The sequence below is a fragment of the Phaseolus vulgaris genome, chromosome 6 (genome assembly GCF_000499845.2).
Source record: "Phaseolus vulgaris cultivar G19833 chromosome 6, P. vulgaris v2.0, whole genome shotgun sequence".
NCBI classification, from domain to species: domain Eukaryota; kingdom Viridiplantae; phylum Streptophyta; class Magnoliopsida; order Fabales; family Fabaceae; genus Phaseolus; species Phaseolus vulgaris.
This window is the reverse complement of record NC_023754.2, coordinates 7960906-7975706: the sequence shown is the minus strand read 5'-3', so window position 1 is coordinate 7975706 and position 14801 is coordinate 7960906. Positions and strand designations below refer to the sequence as shown.

Sequence of the window (14801 nt, the reverse complement as noted above, 5' to 3'; positions counted from 1 at the left end):
TAAAAAAGGCTCAATCTTTCTTTGCATCTTTTTCCATTCTGGTACCTTCCAGCTTTCTCTTTTTAGCTCAAATTATTCTCTTTTACTCCAAATTTTCAATCCTCCCTAGAAATCTGCAATTAATACCAAATTTGGGAATAAAATGCTCTTATTCAAATAAAGCTCATAAAAAATGTAAAAAGGTTTAAATTCATAAATTAAAGATTATTTTATATGTAAATTAGCAATAAATCCTCATAAGTGTCTATATTTTAATATGAAATATTACTGAAATTAGACACTTGTCACTCTCCCCAACATAGAATCTTGTTTTCCCTCTAGAAAAGTAAATATCAAACAGCTTAATTCACAAACAACAGATCAAATTAAAAGCTTATGATGCTTCCAAATTCAAATATAGAAAAATATAGACAAAATCAACTTCCAAGATCAAATCAAAACAAATAAATGACAATTCATCAAGGAATATCTTCTCATATGCTCACGGGTAAGTGTTTCTCTCTATTTTAACTAAATCATAACAAATCACAGTTGCTTTTCATTTCATTTTCAAATCACAAACATATTAGAAACATGAATCTTGAGGTCTTTTTCAGGGTTGTAATGAGGTTGGGCTTCCAAAAAATATTGGTTTTTCTTAGATAACAAAATGCACATCTTAAAGAAGAAGAACATGCCTACAATCCAATTTATAGAGAACATATATGTTATCTAATCACCGCTTTCTTTCAAGATCACACTTTTTCTCATTTTTCTTTCTACCTTTTTTATGAGTTCCAACAAATTTTTTTTCTCTTTTTTTCTCTTTTTTTTCAATCAATAGGAATAGATTTTTCCTATTTAAAACATTTTGAATTTTCAACAATTAGAACCAACCATTCTCTTTTCTATATGTATTGCATATATGTTCTCCTTCCTTAAACATGCTAAAGGGTAGGAAAAATATATCATTAAAGGTTAAGGTGCAATATTAACAAAATATTTATTGGCCCAAAGGGGATATATAAAAAAAATGGAATTCTAATAAGATAAAGGTTGACTCTTTGGCCTTGGGTTCCTAATTATCACAAACAAATGCCTCAATCATCTTCATGTTCTTTTATGATGTAACAAAAATAAAAATTAAGCAACCACAACTGTCAATTCATCAGTAAAACTCTCAAAACTGTTTAAGGTTCACACATTCACTTAGTTTAATTGATCTCATTCCTTTTTGTCTTGTCATTATCTGTCATAATCAATCTTCCTGTTAAATTTTCATGTATCATAATTTTAACTACATTTGAATAGAGATTCAATCATATTTTTTTTTCTAACCTGTGTCTAATTCATCCCACTATTTAATATTTAAACACAAATTCTTTTTTCCACAATTCAAAATTAATATTCTAGTTCTTTTTTATTTGACAAAAAATAAACAAATTAAAACTGAAATTTATTCAAGAAAGATAATTCAAAACCTAAAACTAACAAACTAACAAAAACAACAAATTTATTCAAAATACAAAATAAGCAATTAAAACAAACTAAAAAAAAGGAAATAAACAAAAAACAAAATAACCGAAAAATAAAATAAAATAAATAAAAAACTAAACAGAAAATAAAATTCAAATAACTGAAAAGAAAAGAGAATTAGAAAGATAAAACCATATTTTTGCTCAATCCTCTCTTCTTAAGAAGTCATCCATCTTTTTGTTAAAATCTTTATCTATAGTCTTGCTTCATTTGCTGGATCTGCCCTCTTGAATAATAGAACATGTCCCCAGGTCAAAATACATAACCTGTAAAATGATTAGGAGGCATACAAGATTTTTTATTTTTTTATTGTTTGAAAAATTAAATAAACAAAGGTAACAATATAAAACTAAAATGTGGACTGGGTTGCCTTCCAGTAAGCGCTCGTTTAATGTCATATAGCTTGATGCCTGTTTATTTAATGGTCATCTAAAAGGATTATCGTAGTGAGGTTTTCCTTTTCATTACCCAAGTAAGGCTTTACCCTTTGACCATTTACTATCCATCGTTCATGTGATTCTGGATCTTCTAATTCTATTGCTCCATAAGGCTTCACTTCTTTCACCACATAAGGTCCTGATTCTTTTAACTTCCCAGGAAAGAGTTTTAATATAGAATTAAATAACAGCACTGATTGACTAGGATGAAAATTCTTTCCACAATCCTCTTGTCATGATATTTTTTTGTGCGTTCTTTATAAAGCTTTGAAGAACTGTATGAATTTAACCTCATCTCTTCAAGTTCCTGGATTTGAAGTTTTCTCTTTTCCCCTGCTACTTTAGCATCTAAATTTAATGTTTTTAATGCCCAATATGCTTTATGCTCTAATTCCACCGGAAGATGACAAGCTTTCCCGTAAATAAGCTGAAATGGGGAAAGGCTAGAAGGCGTTTTACATGCTGTTCTATACGCCCACAGAGCTTCATCAAGTTTGATTGACCAATCTTTCCTTGATGCAACCACTGTTTTCTTTAATATTTTCTTGATTTCTCTGTTAGAAACTTCTATCTGTCCATTCATTTGTGGGTGGTAGGCTGATGCTACTTTATGACTAACCCCATAATGCTCTAACACTTTCTTCAACTGGGTATTACAAAAATGAGATCCACCGTCACTTATCAATACTCTTGGAGTGTCAAATCTGCAAAAAATATTCCTTTTAAGAAATTTAATGACTGTCTTGGAATCTGCATGTTGTGCTGGAATTTCTTCCACCCATCTAGAAACATACTCAACTGCCACTAGTATATATTTATTTGGAAAAGAAGATGTCAAAGGCCTTATAAAATCAATGCCTCAACAATCAAAAACCTCAATTTCTTGAATATTTTGTAATGGCATCTCATGTCTTCTAGAAATGTTTCCTGTCCTTTGGCACCTGTCACATCTTTGTACTAATGCATGTGTATCTTTAAACAACGAAGGCCAGAAAAAACCTGATTGAAGAATTTTTGCAGCTGTCTTTTCCCCATTAAAATGTCCTCCATATGCTGAATTATGGCATTGCCATATAATTTCTTGGCTTCATCTGAAGAAACACATCTTCTCAGCAAATTATCTGCACCAATTTTAAACAAATGAGACATCATGATTGGCATCCTTAAAAATTTTTCTTTTTTGATGCCAATCCAAATTCTCCAGGATTGTTCCAGTAGCTTTAAAATTGGCCATGTCTGCAAACCGTGGCCTCTCTTTGATTATCAGTAGCTTCTAATCTAGAAATTTAGCAAGAACCTCCGGCTCCAATGTGGTTACCTCATCATTTGCTAGTCTTGATAAATGATTTGCTACATTGTTCTCACATCCTTTCTTATCTTTGATCTCCAAATCAAATTCCTGCAACAAAAGTATCCATCGTATAAGTCTTGGCTTAGAATCTGCTTTATTCAATAAATATTTTATTGCAGCATGATAAGTGAAAACAATGACTTTAGAACCTATCAAATAAGATCGAAATTTCTCAAGTGCATACACTATAGCTAGTAATTCGTTTTCTGTTGTGGTATAATTACTTAGAGTTTCATTCAAAACTTTACTCGCATAGTGTATTACTTGAAAAATTCTTTCTTTCCTTTGTCCTAAAACTGCTCCTATTGCATAATCACTAGCATCACACATTATCTCAAAATTAAGTTTCCAATCAGGAACAATTATGATAGGTGCATAAATGAGTTTTTCTTTCAAGATATTAAAAGCAGTTAAACAATTATCATCAAATTTAAAAGGAGTATCCTTATTGAGAAGGTTTCATAGGGGCTTTGAAATCTTGGAGAAATCTTTAATAAATCTTCTGTAAAATCCAGCATGCCCTAGAAAACTTCTGATTCCTTTGATGTTGACTGGTGGAGGTAACTTCTCAATGACTTCAACTTTTGCTTTATCTACCTCCAACCCTTTATGAGAAATTTTATGGCCTAAGACAATTCCTTCGTGACCATGAAATGACATTTCTCCCAATTTAGCACAAGATTTGTCTCCACACATCGCTTCAGTACGAGATCAAGATTAGCTAAACAATCATTAAAAGAAGATCCAAACACAGAAAAGTCATCCATAAAAACTTCAATGCCTTTCTCAATCATATCTGCGAAAATAGCAAACATACACCTTTGGAAAGTTGTTGGCGCATTACATAAACCAAATGGCATTTTCCGATAAGCAAAAATGCCAAATGGGCAAGTAAATGTTGTCTTCTCTTGATCTTCTGGATTAACCACAATTTGATTATATCCTGAATAACCATTCAAAAAATAATAATATGATTTACCTTCCAATCTTTCCAACATTTGATCCATAAAAGGTAATGGATAATGATTTTTTTGTTGAACCAAGTGGTGTTCAAGCTTTGAAGAATGCAAACCCTTTGAAGGATGTTGAAGTCTTGGTTGTGCTTGTTGTTGCTGAGCTGTCTTAGATAGGATCTGGGGTAGATTGTTTATGTAATCCACTCTTGATTGAATCCAAAGCATAGGCATTCTCAATCTTTTTAAAAGAAAAGTGGTTTTCAAACTAAGTGAAAAACAACCGATTGTTTTATACTTAGGAGTTTTTTTAGAAAATGTTGAAAACTGCTTTTCAAATGGTTGAGCTATTAAAACCAAAACAATCGATTGATTCGTGGAAACAACCGATTGTTTGTTTTGGTACCATAACAGAAAAATGGTTTACACTTTGACTGAGCATTAAATGTTTTTCTAACTATTTACGCTTCAGTCTTTAATGCTTTGACCAATCCTTAAATGCAATGAATAAGTTTGTTAAGATTTGATAACAAACAACATCTTTGAATATATTCAGAAAAATAGATTTGAATTAAGAAGTTTTTACACAAGTGTTTTGAGTTTTTCAAAGAGTTGAGATTTGATAGAGATCAAATAAGAGAGGATTTTACTAATGGAGGAAGAGGTCATTCACCCAAACATTTGAAGTTCTTCCTTCTAGTCTTATAAAAAATTAAAGAAGAATTAAAATAAAGAGAGGACCAAGCCTAAAGCCAAAAGAAGACTACAAGCTTTCAAGAATGGGCTTCAATTAATATCTCTCTTTATAGTTTCTTTTGTATAAATTTGTAAATAATATAGAATAGTGTTTAGGTAGGTGCTAAGAGGGAAACCTAAAGATACCTCTTGTGTAAAGCATCTTTAGATATTAGCTTTAGAAAATTCTAGAAGATATCCCTTCCTCCTTCACTTTAGGCGCTAGAAGTGGGAGAGTTACAAGGGAACTTTAGTTAGCTTCTTTTGTAAGCCTTTTGTACTTACATGGCCGGTCCTTCTCCTATATAAGGAGGTCTTTAGTCTTTCTAATACAGATTTGATATTTTGAGTAAAGAAATTCTCCCAAATTGGTGAGTGATTGAGAGACTTGTGTCTTCTCCTCTTCTAGTCTCATCTTGAGTGCATCTTGGAACCTCAAGTGGTGGCATCTACACTCATCTTGGAGCCTTACATCCTTCAAGTGGCGTGTTCATCTCCAAGAACTCCAACCACATAAGTTCCCTATTTCATTTCATCTTTTTCATCCATTTTCCCTTCATTCCAAATTACCCATTTTTGTTCTACTTGTTTGTTTTCACTTTCAATCGGTGCAATCTCTTCCTTATGATGTCCTCTTTCATTTTCTGCACTTATATTCAATTTTAATCGGTGCAAATTGGTTGTTCTTACTGTTTTTGTCACGTCCTGCATGGGTATAATTGCTATATGTTGTGTTCTTGAGTTTCTATCCATGGGTTTGTTGTTCAAAATGGGTTTCTATATGAGTTTGGCTTGGTTACTTGTGTTTTGGTGAGTTCTTGAATGTTAAGAACATTGATCCAATTCTTAAAAAGTGCCTAATCATATTCCAACTCAAGTTGAATCCATAACATGTCCTTGAAATATCTCTATCATGTTATTGGAATCATATCAAGATTGCTTAGAGATTGAGATTGATCAAAGAGTGTGATATAGGATTTCTGCTTGTATTGATTTAGGATTTACTTCTGTAACAAGTGTAATCCATGTACTTTTTTGAACAAGAATCTTTGTGTGTTTGCTGAGAAGTGTTATGTGTTCTTGAGGGGATCAAGATCAGCATTCTTAGTGTTGGTGTGTTGGCCAAGAGAAGTGTGTGTCTTGAGGTGATCAATGTCACTTTCTTGGTTGTGATGTAAGTGATCTAGGTTTGATTGCTTAGTGGTGTTCCTCAGTGGTTTCTGAGAAGACTGGATGTAGCTCTGGGTTTAGAGTGAACCAGTATAAATCTCTGTGTTCATTTTCTCTATCTCTTAACTTTTTAAATTTAGTTTTGTTATTTGTAAACTGGTATAAACAACTGATTGTTTTTGCGAAACAACCGATTGTTTTTCCGGTGCTGTGCTTTTTGCTTTGTGTTTTGAAAAACTGATTTCTTAATCAAGATATTCTCGAAGTAATTTCATTCAAGGCTTAAAAGTTTTCGAAATCTCTCTTTAAACCATTCACCCCCCTCTAGTTTAAAGCCATACATTCTAACAATTAGGTATAAGAGCTTGGTTCTTGAAAGTTATTCAAGTTGATCCAAAAATCCTTTTTTCTATGGCTGGAAAACAATCTTTTGAGGAAGGTGCTTCAATCTACAAACCACCTTTATTCTGTGGATTGAATTACAAATACTGGGAAGCCAGAATGAAAATCTTTGTGGAATCTATTGATCAAGGAATTTGGGACTCAATTGAGAATGGTCCTTACATTCTAAAGTTTAAAAATAATGGTTCTTTCATTGCAAAACCTTGGTCTCAATGGACCAATGATGAATGTAAAATGGCCAAGCTTGATTGTACTGCTCAAAACATAATAGCTTTTGCACTAGATACTAATGAGTTTTTTAGGATATCAAAATGCAAAACTGCTAAAGAGATGTGGGACACACTTGAGGCTACTCATGGAAACAATGAACCAAAGGAGGCAAGGTCAAAGAGTCAAGCAAGAAGGAAAAGAAGGCAAAACAAGAAAAGCCTCAACCTCTGCTTCATGGCCAGAAAGGAGGATGACTCAAGTAGTGTAAGTTCATCTAACTCCTCAAACTCTGAAAATTATGGTTAATTACTTCAAGCTTTTCAAGAAACGCATGAAGAAGCCAACCGATTGGCCCTCTTGAACAATCGGTTAAAAGAAAAGAATAACTGGCTTTAAACAGAGTAAAATCACTGGAAGAGGAATTAGAAAATTCAAAAACAGATTTTGAAAACCTTGAAATCATTTACAAAAACTCCTCTTGCAAGTGTAATACTCTTGTTTGTGAAAATTGCGAAAATCTTGAAAATAAGGTTCACTATCTTGTTAAAACTGTGGATAAGCTTTCTAAAGGTCAATCCAACTTTGAGAATGTCTTGGCATCTCAAAACTGTGTTTTTGGAAAAGTTGGATTGGGCTTTAACCTACAAAACAAACAAGATAGATTTTCAAAATCATTTTCGAAAATGCCAGAAAAACAACCGATTGGACCATCGAAACAACCGATTGTTACATGCTTCTATTGCATGAAAATAGGTCATTCTGTGAGGTTCTGTAAAATCAGAAAATTTGTTGTTCCTAAAGGCTTTATGAAGTGGATTCCTAAGTGCAATAAAGATTCAATTGATGAATATAAACAAAATGGACCCACATTCATAAGGGGACCAAATCTTTGTACTTGAAAATCTTCTTTGTAGGAAATCTTGGAAGAGAGCAAGCAACAATGGTACTTGGACAGTGGATGCTCCAAGCACATGACAGGGGACAAATCAAAGTTCCTGAGCATCTCCTTTAAGTAAGAAGGGCATGTCACCTATGGGGACAACAACAAAGGAAGGATTCTTGGGAGAGGATCCATAGGAGACTAAGACATCTTGGTCATTCATGATGTGCTCTATGTAGAAGATCTAAAGCACAACCTGTTGAGCATTAGCCAACTATGTGACAAGGGATATCAAGTGATGTTCAAGCAAACACATATGAAATCTGTCTACCCAACACAAAAGAGGTAATGTTGGTAGGTAAGAGAGTAAATAATGTGTATCTTCTAGATATCTCTTCACCATGTTCAATTGGATGTCTTCTATCCAAGCAAGATGATTCTTGGCTTTGGCATAGAAGAATTGCTCATATTCACATGAATCACTTGAACAAGTTAATTTCAAGGGATCTTGTGATTGGGCTACCAAAGCTCAAGTTTGAGAGGGATCACATTTGTGAAGCATGCCAAAAAGGGAAACAAGTGAAAAGTTCTTTTAAAATAAAAAAAATGTTGTCTCTTCTTTAAAACCCCTTGAACTTCTTCACATGGATCTCTTTGGACCCTCAAGAACTATGAGTCTTGGTGGAAATTATTATGCTCTTGTTATTGTTGATGACTTTTCTAGGTTTACGTGGACTCTTTTCTTGGAATCAAAAAGTGATGCCTTTTCTGCATTCAAAAAGCTAGCAAGAAGGCTACAAAATACAAAGAACTGCAACATAGGCTTTATTAGAAGTGACCATGGAGGAGAATTCCAAAATGAGAAGTTTAGCAAATTTTGTGAGAAGATGGGGATTCTGCACAACTTCTCTGCTCCAAGAACTCCACAGCAGAATGGTGTGGTAGAGAGGAAGAACATGTCTCTTGAAGAGCTAGCAAGGACAATGCTTAGTGAATAATCTCTTCCTAAGTACTTTTGGGCGGATGCAGTGAGCACTTCGTGTTATGTGATGAATAGAGTGCTTATTAGGCCCATTTTGAAGAAAACTCCATATGAACTCTTCAATGGAAGGAAGCCTAACATCAACCATCTCAGAGTTTTTGGCTGCAGTTGTTTCGTTCTCAACAATGGAAAGGAAAACTTGGGGAAGTTTGATGAGAAAGCGGATCTTGGCATCTTCATAGGGTATTCTCTCACAAGTCATGCATATAGAATCTACAATAAGAGGTTGATGATTGTAGAAGAATCAGTTCACGTTGTCTTTGATGAGGTAGATCACAGAAACATCCAAATCCCGAAGGCCAGAACTGAAGAGGATGAACAAAGCATCAGTTTGGAGATGATGGAAATCTGTGCAGAAAAACAACTGGTTGATTCGTAGAAACAACCGATTGAAATTCTGCAACAGAGTGAGTTGCCCAAAGAGTGGAGAATTCCTAGAGATCTGTCAGTGGAAAACATCATAGGGTAGATAAAGGAAGGTGTCTCCACACGAAGCTCCATCTCAAACTTCTGCAGGCACACAACTTTCGTATCACAAATTGAACCAAAGTCAATTGATGAAGCTCTCAAGGATGAGAAGTGGGTTGAAGCTATGGATGAAGAGTTGAATCAGTTTGCAAGGAATGAGGTATGATTTCTTGTTCCCAGAACAGATGAAATGAACATTATAGGTTCAAAGTGGGTTTTCAGGAACAAGTTGGATGAAGATGGTGTGATCACAAGGAACAAAGCAAGGCTAGTTGCCAAAGGCTACAATCAAGAGAAGGGCATAGATTATGGTGAAACCTTTGCCCCTGTTGCAAGGTTGGAGGTTGTGAGGCTGCTGCTAGCTTTTGCTTGTATGAGTGGTTTCAAACTCTTCCAAATGGATGTCAAGAGTGCCTTCTTGAATGGCTACATCATGAGGAAGTGTGTGTAGATCAACCACCGGGTTTTGAAGATCATAAGCATCCCAATCATGTGTTCAAGTTGAAGAAAGCTTTGTATGGACTGAAGCAAGCTCCAAGGCAGTGGTATGAGAGGCTTAGCAACTTTATGCTATCTCATGGTTATGAAAGGGGAATGGTAGACAAGACTCTCTTCATCAAAAAGACAAATTCAGAAATAATTCTTGTGCAAATCTATGTTGATGACATCATCTTTGGTGTTACACAAGATAGTTTGTGTGAAGAATTTGTGGCTGTAATGAAAGATGAGTTTGAAATGTCTATGATGGGAGATTTGTCTTTCTTTCTTGGATTGCAGGTTAAGCAAACAAAGGATGGGATCTTTCTATGTCAATCAAAGTATTGCAAAGAGATTCTCAAGAAATTTGAAATGGAGAGTTGCAAAGAAGCAAGCACTCCAATGCCATCAAGCTGCTACATGGATGTTAATTCTGCTGGAAAGAGTGTAGATCAAACCAAATACAGAGGATTGATTGGCTCTTTGCTTTATCTAACAGCTAGTAGGTCAGACATCATGTTTGCGGTGTGTCTTTGTGCTAGATATAAAGCAAATCCTAAAGAGTCACACTTCAAAGCTGCAAAAAGAATTCTGAAATATCTCAAAGGAACATCATCTGTTGGGTTATGGTATCCTTCTCACTCTCCAATTTATTTAATTGGTTATTCAGATTCTGACTTTGCAGGTTGCAAGCTAGATAGAAAGAGCACAAGTGGCACTTGCCACCTCCTTGGCTCAAGCCTAATCTCATGGCATAGCAAGAAGCAAGCATGTGTTGCTCTCTCTACTGCTGAGGCTGAGTATATAGCTGTTGTGCACAGATTCTATGGCTCAAACAACAACTAGCAGACTTTGGATTACAAATCAGAAAAGTTCCTTTGATGTGTGATAACACAGGTGCCATCAATCTTACCAAAAATCAAATTCAAAACTCAAGGACCAAACATATTGAGATAAGACATCATTTCATCAGGGATCATGTAAACAATGGGAAATGTGAAGTGAAGTTTGTGGAGACCAAACTGCAATTAGCTGACATCTTCACAAAGCCACTACCAAAAGAGAGGTTCTTTTTCCTAAGAAATGAGTTAGGTATTCCTGATCTTAATAATCTCTCCTAAATTTGTGTTGTTACTGTTAAAGTCTATTTGTGAAGACAAATAGGGGGAGAATTAATTTGTCTTGTGAATCCTTATCTGAAACTATTTGATTTTGTTAAAATCTCTGATATAAAACTGGTTTCTGCTGTTGTTGATAGAAACAACCGATTGTTTATCATATTTTATGTCTTAAATGTGTGAAAATCTAACCTGCTGCTGTAAGAAGCATTGGATGGTAGATATGCTATTTTTCAGGTACTGCTTCAGATTCAATCAGATCAAACACAAGCACCAGGGATTTGTCTTCATCAAATAGGGGGAGATTGTTGAACCAAGTGGTGTTCAAGCTTTGAAGAATCCAAACCCTTTGAAGGATGTTGAAGGCTTGGTTGTGCTTGTTGTTGCTGAGCTGTCTTAGATAGGATCTGGGGTAGATTGTTTATGTAATTCACTCTTGATTGAATCCAAAGCATAGACATTCTCAATCTTTTTAAAAGAAAAGTGTTTTTCAAACTAAGTGAAAAACAACCGATTGTTTTGTCGAAACAACTGATTGTTTTATACTTAGGAGTTTTTTTAGAAAAGGTTGAATTTTTTTCAAATGGTTGAGCTATTAAAACCAAAACAATCGATTGATTCGTGGAAACAACCGATTGTTTGTTTTGGTACCATTACAGAAAAATGGTTTACACTTTGACTGAGCATTAAATGTTTTTCTAACTATTTACGCTCTAGTCTTTAATGCTTTGACCAATCCTTAAATGCAATGAATAAGTTTGTTAAGATTTGATAACATACAACATCTTTGAATATATTCAGAAAAATAGATTTGAATTAAGAAGTTTTTACACAAATGTTTTGAGTTTTTCAAAGAGTTGAGATTGCTTAGAGATTGAGATTGATCAAAGAGTGTGAGATAGGATTTCTGCTTGTATTGGTTTCATATTTGCTTCTGTAAAAAGTGTAATCCTTATAGTTTGTTGAACAAGAATCTTTGTGTGTTTGTTGAGAAGTGTTGTGTGTTCTTGAGGGGATCAAGATCAACATTCTTAGTGTTGGTGTGTTGGCCAAGAGAAGTGTGTGTCTTGAGGGGATCAAGGTCACTTTCTTGGTTGTGATGTAAGTGATCTACGTTTGATTTCTTAGTGGTGTTCCTCAGTGGTTTCTGAGAAGATAGGATGTAGCTCTGGGTTTAGAGTGAACCAATATAAATCTCTGTGTGCATTTTCTCTATCTCTTAACTCTTTAAATTCAGTTTTGTTTTTTGTAAACTGGTATAAACAACCGATTGTTTTTCTGGTGCTGTGCTTTTTGCTGTGTTTTGAAAAACTGATTTCTTATTCAAGATATTCTGAAAGTAATTTCACTCAAGGCTTAAAAGTTTTCGAAATCTCTCTTTAAACCCCTCCCCCCCTCTAGTTTAAAGCCATACATTCTAACACTTTTCGCGTAGCTTGATTCAGTTTCCTATAATCAATGCACATCCTCCATCCTGTAACAGTTCTTGTAGGAATTAATTCATTTTTTTCGTTATACATAATTGTCATACCTCCTTTCTTAGGTACTACCTGTACCAGTCTAACCCACGCACTGTCTGAAATGTGATAAATCATTCCTATTTCTAAAAGCTTTTGTACCTCCTTTCTAACAACCTCCTTCATGGAAGGATTTAAGCGCCTTGGTGAGTGAGCCACAAGTTTGAATCTTGCTCCATGTGAATTTTATGCATGAAATATGATGGGCTTATACCTTTTCAAGTCAGCAAATGTCCATCCTATAGCTTCTTTATTTGCCTTCAGCACTTTTATCACCTTTCGTTCTTCCTCTTTGGATAAATGGTTGCTTATGATAGCTGGCTTCTCCCCATTTTCTTCAAGAAAAACATATTTCAAATGAGTTAGCAACTGTTTCAACTCTATTTTCTGAGGGGTGTTGGCTTTGTTCAGTTCTAATTCATCAAAAATCCCTTGTTGAACTTCTTTTGCCTTTCCCAACTCTAACAAACATTCTTTGACTTCCTTCTCCTCCCAGTCCTTATAATTTTCATTATCATTTAGGACTCCTTTCATCAATGAATCATCTATAAATATTTCTCTGTGATTTTCCAAATACAGTTCATCCAGTGCATCCATCCTAAAACAATCCTTCTGATCAATCAGATGTTTCATTGCTTCAAATACATCAAAGCTAACTTCTTCATCCTGCACTCGAACCTTCAACTTTCCTTCATCCACATCAATCATAATTTTTGCAGTCTTCATAAATGGGCGTCCAAGAATGAGAGGTAGTTCCACATCTTCCTCTATGTCCATGATCACAAAATCAAATGGGAAGTAAAATTTGTCTACCTTCACCAAAACATCTTCTACTATCCCATGTGGATATTTTATTGATCTGTCAGCTAATTGCAATGTCATCCTTGTAGGAAGAATTTCAACATCCCCAATTTTCTTCAACAAAGATAGTGACATTAGATTTATGCTTGCCCCAAGATCTAGTAATACTTTGGCCACTGTAAAATTTCCTATTGTGACTGGCAAAGTAAAACTCCCAGGATCTTTAGATTTTTGTGGCAATGATTTTTGAATAATGTCACTACATCCTGCTTCTAGCTCCACAATTCCTTGTTCTTTTAATCTTCTCTTCTTGGTCAAAAAATCCTTCATAAATTTTGCATAAGTAGGCATTTGTTCCAAAGCTTCAGTGAACAAAATACTTATCTCTAATTGTTTTAGAATTTCACAGAATATGATAAACTGTCATTCTATATTCTTTCTGGAGGGAGCATGTGGATAAGGTAAATCTACAATTGGAACACTTTTTTTTTTCATTCTCTTTTTCCTCTTTTTTTCTTTTCTTCCTGTACCCTCTCATTTTTTTTTCTTTCTCTTCTCCCTCTTCACTCTTGTTTTTTTCTTCCTATTCTTTTTTCTCTTCCCTATTAATATTTCTTTCCTTACTTTTTCTCTCTTCCTCACTCTCTATGTCTCTTTCCTTACTTTGTATATTATCACCAATCCCCTTTCCTACAACTACTCCACTTCTAGTAGTGATTGAATTACATTTCTCCTCGATTTCCCTCAACTCTTGTGTAAGTTGCTTAATTTGTGTCTCCAGATTCTCAACGTTCTTTTGCACGACCAACATGGTGTGTGTAGATTTTTCTGTAAAATCTTCCATTTTGCTCATTCTCTCTTGGGACACAGGATCTAATAGTTGGAGTTGTTGAAAAGTGTATTGCTTTCCTTGATCTTCCATGTAAATTACTTTTTCTTCAGAAGAAATATTTTGGTAAGCACATTGCTCACTGGAATGCTCACCTCCACATAGTTCGCACCTTAATTCTTGATTCTGACTTTGAATAACATGTAATTGTTGAGGCAATTTTGCCATTTGTGTGGTTAACTGCTCAATCTGCTGTGTCAAAATTTGATTTTGAGCCAATAGTGTATCTTTCCTCCATCCTTTCTTCCGAGTACATTGTCCATCATACTGGTCTTGAGAATCTGCTAATGCTAATGCATTAATAATCCTTGTTGCTTGTTCTGCATCAAGAGTCATCATTGTGCCACCAGTTGCAGCATCTAAGAGCATCCTCATATCAGATTTGAGACCATTAATGAATATGCTCAGTTGATCAATGTCTTCAAACCCATGATTTGGGCATTTTCTCAATATCATCTTGAATCATTCCCATGTCTCACAAAAAGACTCATCTGCTCCTTGTCTGAACATAGAGATTTCAGACTTAGCTTTAATGTAGCGAGAGATTGAAAAAAATCTTTTTGCATAAATTTTTCCTTTACATCATTCCAGTTAGTGAGGCTTTGAATTGGAAGTGATCTAAGCCAATCCTTAGCCTTTCCTGTCAATGAAAAAGAAAACAAGTGCATACAAACATTATCAACATCATCTTATTCAAAGCCCATTATTCCCACCAATTCATAAAATGTATTCAAATGTGAATATGGATCCTCATGTTCCATTGCTGTGAATTGATGGACACTGATAAGAGTGAGAAAATCGGGATCTATTTCCAAAGCCTTGGCGGTAGCAGGTAT

At 34.6% G+C, this 14801-nt stretch overlaps 2 pseudogenes; one reads left to right on the top strand and one right to left on the bottom strand.

Annotated features, from left to right (window-relative positions):
* Positions 1-1933: 1933 nt before the first annotated feature.
* On the bottom strand, positions 1934-3104 carry LOC137833311 (uncharacterized; annotated as a pseudogene).
* An 11285-nt stretch (positions 3105-14389) lies between these two features.
* Positions 14390-14495, top strand: LOC137833767 (small nucleolar RNA R71; annotated as a pseudogene).
* The last annotated feature ends 306 nt before the right edge of the window (positions 14496-14801 follow it).